The sequence below is a fragment of the Nomia melanderi genome, unplaced genomic scaffold, assembly GCF_051020985.1.
Source record: "Nomia melanderi isolate GNS246 unplaced genomic scaffold, iyNomMela1 scaffold0105, whole genome shotgun sequence".
NCBI classification, from domain to species: Eukaryota; Metazoa; Arthropoda; class Insecta; order Hymenoptera; family Halictidae; genus Nomia; species Nomia melanderi.
Genome location: NW_027475220.1, coordinates 112,721 through 122,410, shown reverse-complemented (window position 1 = coordinate 122,410; position 9,690 = coordinate 112,721). Strand labels below are relative to the sequence as shown.

At 16.1% G+C, this 9,690-nt stretch overlaps 2 pseudogenes; both read right to left on the bottom strand.

The window, feature by feature from the left end:
* LOC143175532 (cytochrome b pseudogene) lies at positions 1 to 3,083 on the bottom strand (annotated as a pseudogene).
* Positions 1,929 to 8,751, bottom strand: LOC143175545 (cytochrome c oxidase subunit 3-like; annotated as a pseudogene).
* Positions 8,752 to 9,690: the final 939 nt, after the last annotated feature.

Below are 9,690 nucleotides of genomic sequence, written 5' to 3'. Positions count from 1 at the left end.
TTATTAATTTAATTTTATTAATATATTTTTTATAAAATAATATTTTAGAATTAATTGAAATTATTTATAATGATTAAATTAGTAATTGAATTTATTTATGAATAAAATATATTATAATATATAATATATATATATATATATTTAAAGAATTCGGCAAAATTTATATTCAAATGTTTAACAAAAACATTTCTTTTTGATTATTATTTTAAGGTAAGCTCTACTCAATGAATTTAATTTTAAATAGTTGCAGTATTTATAACTGTGCAAAGGTAGCATAATAATTTGGCTTTTAATTAAGGTCTTGTATAAATGAGTTAATGAAATATAAACTGTTTCAAGTATAAATTATGAATTTAAATTTTAAGTAAAAATGCTTAATTTTTTTTAAGGGACGAGAAGACCCTATAGAATTTTATAATTTAATTTATTAAATATTATTTAAAGTTTAATTTTAATTTAATTAATTTATTATTTAATTGGGAGGATGTTTAAATTTAATAAACTTTAAAATATTTTAATCAATAATTATTGTAAAATTTTTGAGATTTTTTTAAAATTATTAGAAAAAAATTACCTTAGGGATAACAGCATAATATTTTTGGGAAGATCGTATTTATAAAAATGTTTATGACCTCGATGTTGAATTAAAATTAAATTTAAATGAAGACATTTAAATATTAAGTCTGTTCGACTTTTTAAATTTTACATGATTTGAGTTCAGATCGGCGTAAGCCAGATCAGTTTCTATCTTTAAATTAATTTTAAATTTTTGTACGAAAGGACTAAGTTTAAATAAATGTTATTTTTTGGTTAATTTAAATTTATTAATAATTATCTTGGCAGAAAAGTGTTATAAATTTAGAATTTATGAATATTATAAGAATAAGTATTATAATAGATAATAATTTTATTTGAATTTAGAATAATTATTTTAGATTTTTTTATATTTATAATTTTATTAATTTTTAATTTAATTAGAATAGCTTTTTTGACATTATTTGAACGTAAATTATTAAGTTTAGTTCAATTTCGGGTTGGGCCAAATAAAGTTGGATTTTTAGGATTTTTACAACCTTTTAGAGATGCAATTAAATTATTAAGTAAAGAATTATTTTTAGTTATAAAAAGAAAGTTTTTGATTTATATATTTATACCTATTTTAATATTTTTATTTTCTATATTAATTTGATTTATTTACCCAATAAGTTGTTATATGATTTTTTTTGATTATGGTATTTTATTTATGTTAATAATTATTGGGTTAAATGTTTATCCTGTAATATTTAGAGGTTGAATTTCTAATTCAAATTATTCAATGTTAGGTTCTATTCGATCTATTGCTCAATCAGTTTCTTATGAAGTTAGTTTATTTTTAATTTTATTTTCTTTAATTTTATTAATTGAAGATTTTTCATTTTATAATTTTTTAAAGTATCAATTATATATATATATATTTATATATATATTTCCTATTTATTTAATGTTTTTAATTAGTATATTAGTTGAATTAAATCGTTCACCTTTTGACTTAATTGAAGGTGAATCTGAATTAGTTTCAGGATTTAATATTGAATATTTTAGAGGTACATTTACATTAATTTTTATATCTGAATATTTAAGAATTGTTTTTGTTAGAGTAATTATAGTATTGATTTTTTTTGGTGTAGATTTTGTAAGATGAAATTTTGCGTTATTTGTTGATATTCATTTTTTTTTCATTATTTTAATACGTTCAATTTGTCCGCGAATTCGGTATGATCAATTAATAGATTTATGTTGAAAAAAGTTTTTATTAATTTCTTTATATTATATTTTGTTAAATTTTATATTTAAAGAATTTTTATTAATAATTATTTTTTAAAGTTAATAGATTTATTTAAAATCTATATTATATTTTCAAAATATATGCTTATTTCAAGCTCATTAACTTAGTTATGATAAATAAGTTTATCTCAAAAATAATTTAAAATTGGGGAGGTAAAAAAATAAGAAAAATAAATAATTGAAAATAATTGTGTTAATTGAATATATGGATATTCAATTAATTGTCTACCTAGTCATGTTAGTATAATAAATGATATAATGAATAACCAAAAATTTATTTTATTTAAATAATAATATTTGCATGAATTTATATTATTTTTATTTGATATTGTTAATATAATTAAAATTAAAATTGATAATATTAAAAAAATTACACCTCCTAATTTATTTGGAATGGATCGAAGAATAGCATATGCAAATAAGAAGTATCATTCAGGTTTAATATGTTCAGGAGTAATTATTGGGTTTGCAAGAATAAAATTATCAGGGTCACTTAGTATGTAAGGAAATTTTATTGTGATTAAGAAAAAAATTGTTAAAATAATTATGTAACCAAATAAATCTTTAATAATAAAATAAGGGTTGAAAGATAATATATAAAGTTTTCTTGTTAACCCTATAGAGTTATGAGAGAATCTTAAATGTAAAAAAAATAAATGTAGAATTACTAATAATAAAATAATTATTGGTAAAATAAAATGAAAAGAATAGAATCGATTTAAAGTAGCGTTATTAATTGAAAATCCACCTCAAATTCATTGAACTAATATTTGTCCTAAGTATGGGATAGCTGATAATAAATTAGTAATTACAGTTGCTCCCCAAAAAGATATTTGTCCTCAAGGTAACACATATCCTAAAAATGCTGTTGCTATTGATAGTAATAAAATAATAATTCCAATTAATCATACTTTTGTAAGTGTGAATGAAAAATAGTAGATTCCTCGGGCGATATGTAAAAATATTGATATAAAAAAGAATGAGGCTCCATTTATATGAGTTAATCGTATAAATCACCCAAGATTAATATTTTTTATAATATGAATAGTTCTATTAAAGGCTAGATTTATATTTGGACAATAATGAAAAGATAAAAATAATCCAGAAATAATTTGAATTATTAAGAATAATCCTAAAATTGATCCTAAATTTCATAAGTAGTTAATACTTATTGGAGTTGGTAGGTTAATTAGTGATAAATTAAGTATTTTTATTAATGGATTAATATTTATAAATTTATAAAAAATTTTATTCTTCATAGATTAATTTTTTATTTTTCGTAATGATTGATTTGTTTTACTAGTTATAGAAATTTTTATTGTTAAAATTAAAATTAATAGTAATAATCTTATTAAATAAAAAATAATTAAAGTATATGGATATTCATAAATTTTGTAAATATTAACATTTTCATTAGTTGAATTAATAATTATTTTTTTATTTTTGCATAAAAGTAAAGTTAAAGAAAATAAAAATAAAAATATAAAATTTATGAAAAGAAAATATTTATCTATTTTATTTTTTTTAGAAATAAATGAATTATTTATTATTCTGACAAAGTATATAAATATAATTAGTATACTTCTAATAATTGTAATAAAAATTATTATTAAATATAAAGATTTTTTTGGTATAAAAATGTAGTTAATTATTATTAAAGTTATTGTATAATAAATTAATGTTATTATAAAATTTATAGGAGGTAAATTATTTTTTGAGATATTATATAATTTTATTCATAGTAATATAATGATTTTTAAAATGATAATTTTTACAAATAGTTCAATTAGCTATAAGAAATAAATTTCTGATTTTAATTTACAAAATTAATATTTTTATATTTAAATTATATAGCTTATCGAATTTATCAAAAAATAGTTTTAAAGAAAATTTTAATTTTGGAGATTAAAGATATTATTTTTAAATAATTTTTTTGAAATTTATTGAATAAATTTATTTTATAAATTAATTTTTTTAGAAGTTTTTAGGGAATTTAATTATATATTATTATTATTTGTTATAATTTTATTAATAATATTAAGATTTAAGAGATTTTTATTAATTTTAATTTGTTTAGAGTTTTTATTAATTTTAATTTTACATTTAACTTTAATATTGTCAGATTTAGATTTAAATGATTGATTATTTTTAGTTGTTTTAATTATAGGTGTTTGTGAGAGTTTAATTGGGCTAGGTTTAATAATTAGAATAATTTTTTTATTTGGGAATCAAAGTGTTAAAGTATTAAATTTAATATGATAATTTATGTAATTTTTATAATAATCTTATTAATTTTTTTTAATAGTAAGTATTTATTAGGAATATTAATATTATTATTTTGTATAATTCCATTTCTTTGTTTTAATCAATTTGTAGAAAATGGGATAATTAATGAAATATTAGGAATAAATTTATATTCTTATATATTATTATCATTAACATTTTTAATTTTTGGGTTAATTTTTATTTTTTTTGATGTTAAAAATAATGATTTTTTTTATTTTAAAATATTAATATTGACATTATTAATTTCTTTAATTTTTGTTTTTACTTCAATAAATTTATTAATATTTTATTTTATATTTGAAATTAGGTTAGTTCTTATATTTTTTATTATTATAAAATGAGGGATAGGTGAAATACGAGAGTTAGCTTCATTTTATTTATTATTTTATACAATATTTTTTTCTTTACCTTTTTTAATTTTTATTTTAGATTTATATTATTTTTATAATATTTTAATGATGTATTACTTTGAAATATTAAAAATTAAATATTTAAATATGTTTATATTTTTATTTTTTATGTTTACATTTTTTGTTAAGATTCCTATATTTATATTCCATTCTTGATTATTGAAAGCTCATGTTGAGGCTCCTGTTATTGGATCAATAATTTTAGCAGGAATTTTATTAAAATTAGGAATTTATGGTTTAATTCGTTTTATATTAATATTTATAAAAAATTTTATTGAATTTAATGAAATTATTATATATTTTAGAATTTTTGGATCAATATTAATTAGTATTTTATGTATACGTCAAATTGATATAAAAATTTTAGTGGCTTATTCTTCAGTTGTTCATATAGGATTAACATTAAGAGGGATAATAACATTAATAAATAGTGGGGTTAAAGGTAGTTATATAATAATAATTTCTCATGGTTTATGTTCATCAGGGTTATTTTTTTTAGTAAATTTATGTTATTTATTAAGAAATAGACGATTGATATTAATAAATAAAGGATTAATAAATTTATACCCTAGAATATCTTTAATATGATTTTTATTATGTACTTCAAATTTATCTGCTCCATTATCATTAAATTTAATTAGTGAAATTTTTTTAATTATAAGTTTAGTTAATTGAAATTTTTTAAATTTATTTATTTTAATAATTTTAATATTTTTTAGATTTTTTTATTCACTAAATTTATTTAGATATACTCAACATGGTGAATTTAATTTTTGTAAAATTAATAAATATAGGTTAATAGATTATTTAATTGTTTTATCTCATTGAATTCCTTTAAATTTATTTATTTTTAATTTATCAATATTTTTATAATTTGATTAATTAAATTTAAGTAGTTTAAAAAAAAATATTGAATTGTGATTTCAAAGATGTAATTGATTACTTTAAATTATTATTATAAAATTTATAGTTTATTTTTTATTTATATTTTTTTCTTCTTTTTTTTTTTTTTTTTTTGGATTTTATTTATATTTATTTAAAATTATTTATTTTATAGAATGAGTAATTATTGAAATAAATTCTATAAAATTTAGATTTGTTATTTATATTGATTTTATATCTATAATATATTTAAGTACAGTTATTTTAATTACTGGGATTGTTATATTATATAGTATTGAATATATAGAAAATGATTTGTATATTGAACGTTTTAAATTATTAGTTTTTATTTTTATGATTTCTATATGTTTTATAATTTTGAGACCAAGAATAATTGGTATTATTTTAGGGTGAGATGGGTTAGGATTAATTTCTTATTGTTTAGTAATTTATTATCAAAATAAAAATTCTTATAATTCTGGTATATTAACTGTTTGTTGTAATCGGTTAGGAGATGTAGCTTTAATTTTAATTATTTGTATATTGTCATTTTTTGGTTCTTGAAATATTTTTTTTTATCAAGATTTTAAATTAATTTCATTATTTATGTTAATTATGATATTAACTAAAAGTGCACAGTTTCCATTTTCTTTTTGATTACCTGCAGCTATAACTGCACCAACACCTGTTTCTTCATTGGTTCATTCATCAACTTTAGTAACTGCAGGTGTTTATTTATTGATTCGGTATAATAAAATATTTATAGATTTAAATTTTATGAATATTTTAATATTATTAATTTTTAGTTTTACAATATTTATATCTGGTTTAATAGCAAATTTTGAAATAAATTTTAAGAAAGTTATTGCTTTATCAACTTTAAGTCAGTTAAGTTTTATAATAAGTATTTTATTATTAGGAAATGTTGATTTAGGATTTTTTCATTTAATTTGTCATGCTTTATTTAAATCTACAATATTTTTAAGTGTTGGAAGTTTTATTCATATGAATTTGGGTATTCAAGATTTACGTTTTTTTAGAGGTAATTTTTATATTAATCCTTTAAAGAGATTTATATTTATTTTATCAATTTTAAATTTATGTGGATTTCCTTTTATTACTGGTTTTTTTTCTAAAGATTTAATTATAGAAATATTTTATAATTTTAATTTAATTATTTTAATTATAATAATTTTGTATATTTCAATTGTATTAACAGTAAGTTATAGTATTCGTTTATTAAATTGAGTATTAATTTATTATATTAATTATTTTAGATATTTATATGTAAATGAAAGAAGATCTAAATATATAAATTATTCATTTATTTTAATAGGAGGTTTTAGTATTTTTTATGGTAAATATTTTTATAATATATTTATTTATGAAAATTTTAAAATAACATTAAATGATAAATATGTATTATTATTAATATATTTTTTATCTTTAATGTTTTATTTTGAATTTAAAAGTTTAATTTTTTTAAAAAAGAGAGTTTTTGTTAAAATATCAAATTTTATTTTAAGTATATTTTATTCAGAATATTTATTAAAAATTTTTTATGTTTGATTTATTAATAAGATATTTAATTTTGAAATTATATTTGATAAATCTGTAGATAAAGTTTTTGTGATAAATTTAAAGTTTTTGATAAATTTTATAATTAAAAATAATGTTTTAATAAAAATTTATAAAAAAAATGTTGGTGTTGTAAATATATTATTTTATTATTTTATTATTTTTATGTTTTTTTTATTTATATAAATTTTATTGTATTTAAATAGCTTAATTAAGAGTATTATATTGAAAATATAATTGTAATTGTAAAATTTTTAAATATTTATAAATTTTTAGGTAAAATTTTTTTTATACTGAAAATATAATGTTTTTAATAAACTATATAAATTTAGAAATATAAATGATTTTATTTTCATTTAAGAATGAATTAGAAGTTCATGAATTTTATTTCATTAATTGGAATATTTTGTATTCATTTAAATTATTAACATTAATTTACCTCTATTTTGGTTTCAATTAATTAAGATATATTTAAAAATTATTTTAAATTGCAATTTTAATGTTATATTTAAATTTATTAACTAATATCCTAATTTTTTATTTATATATATAGGAATAAATTTATCCAATAATTAAGTCGAAATTAATTTGTATTATTTTACTTTATATATAGTTGTATAATTTAAATTCATGTTAAATAATTATATGTCCATTCGTATCACAAACTTATAAAGAGGATTAAAATAAATATTAAAAAAATAAATATTCTTAATTTTTGTAAGCTATTTAATGAATTAATAATAGGTAGAATTAAAATAATTTCTATATCAAAAATTAAAAATATTAAAGTAATTAAAAAAAATTGAATAGAAAATGGTAATTGTGGGGGTGTTAATTGATCAAATCCGCATTCAAATGGTTTTATTTTTTCTCGGTCTTTATTATTTTTTAATGATAAAAATTTATTAATAGATAAAATTAATAATGGAATTAAAATTAAAAATATTACAATAATTAATATTGAAAGTATTATATAAATTAAGTTTTATTTAAATTTTTTAATTGGAAATTAAATGTAGTTTTGTTATACTATTTATATAATTTAATATATTCATCAATAAATTAAAATGTATAAAATTAATCAAATTATATCAACAAAATGTCAATATCATGATGCTAAATCAAAATTTAAATGATGAATTATTGAAAAATGATTTTTTTTTAATCGTAAAGAGCAAATAATTAAAAATATAGTTCCAATAATTACATGAATTCCATGAAATCCTGTAGCTATGAAAAAGATTGACCCAAAAATTCTGTCATTAAATGTAAAATTAGATTCTAGATATTCAATATATTGAAGTATTGAAAAATATATTCCTAAATAGATTGTTATATTTAATAATTTTAATGATTTTTTATAGTTATTTTTAATTAAATTATGTCTTCATGTGATTGTTATTCCTGAATAAATTAAAATAATTGAGTTTAGTAATGGGATGTCATATGGATTAAATATATTAATTATTTTTGGGGGTCATAAATTTCCAATTTCTATTGAAGGTGAAATTGATGAATGTAAAAAAGTTCAAAAAAATGAAATAAAGAAAAATAATTCAGAAATAATAAATAGAATTATTCTAAATTTAATTATATTTATAATATTTAGGGTATGAAATCCTTGAAATGTTCTTTCTCGAATTAGATCTCGTCATCATTGGTATGATGTTAATATTAATGTAAATAAATTTAATAAATTAAGAAGAGAAAAATTTAAGTTAAATCTAATGATATTATTAAATAATAAATTTATTAGATTAAATGATAAAATTAATGGTCAAGGTCTATTTGTTGTTATATGAAATGGATTATTTTTTGAATTTATAATTGTATTAATTTTCATAAATTTAACTAGTTTGTTTCATTAAAATAAAGTAATGATAAAATTGTAAATACATATGATTGAATGAATGCTACAGAAATTTCTAAAATTATTAATAAATTTTGAATAATAATTATTATTGGAATGAATTTAATTGATAAATTTGTTATTGAAGAACCTAATAAAGATAGAAGTAAGTGACCAGCTAATATATTTGCGGATAATCGAATTGCTAAGGTTCATGGTCGAATAAAGTTTCTGATTGATTCAATTATTACTATAAATCTTATTAATATAGAAGGTGTATTTATAGGTACAAGATGAATTAATATATGTTTTGTATTTTTAATTCAACCAAATATTATAAATCTAATTCATAATCTTAAAGATAAACTTAAATTAATTCTTATATGTCTTGTTGGTGTAAATACGTAAGGTATTAAACTAATTAAATTTATATTTATAATTAAATAGAATAATCTTAAAAATATAATTAAATTATAATGGTTAATTTTTTTTGTTAAAATTTTAAATTCATTTAAAATAAAGTTTATTAATATAATTCATTTAAAATTAAATCGTGAGGGGATAAATCAATAAGATCAATTAAAAATTAAAATAGGTCAAATTATAATGATTCAATTTAGAGAATAATTATTAGATGTTGAAGGATCAAAGATTGAGAATATATTTGTTATCATAATATTTTTGAATAATTATTATCATTTTTTTTTGAAGTTTATTTTTTTTTGAGTTATTTTATTTTTGTAAATAAAATTATTTATTATGAAATGAATTAATATTGTGATGATTGTAAATAAAATAATAATAAAAATTAAAATTAAAGTTCATTTTATAGGTCTTATTTGAGGAATAAAAGAATTTTTA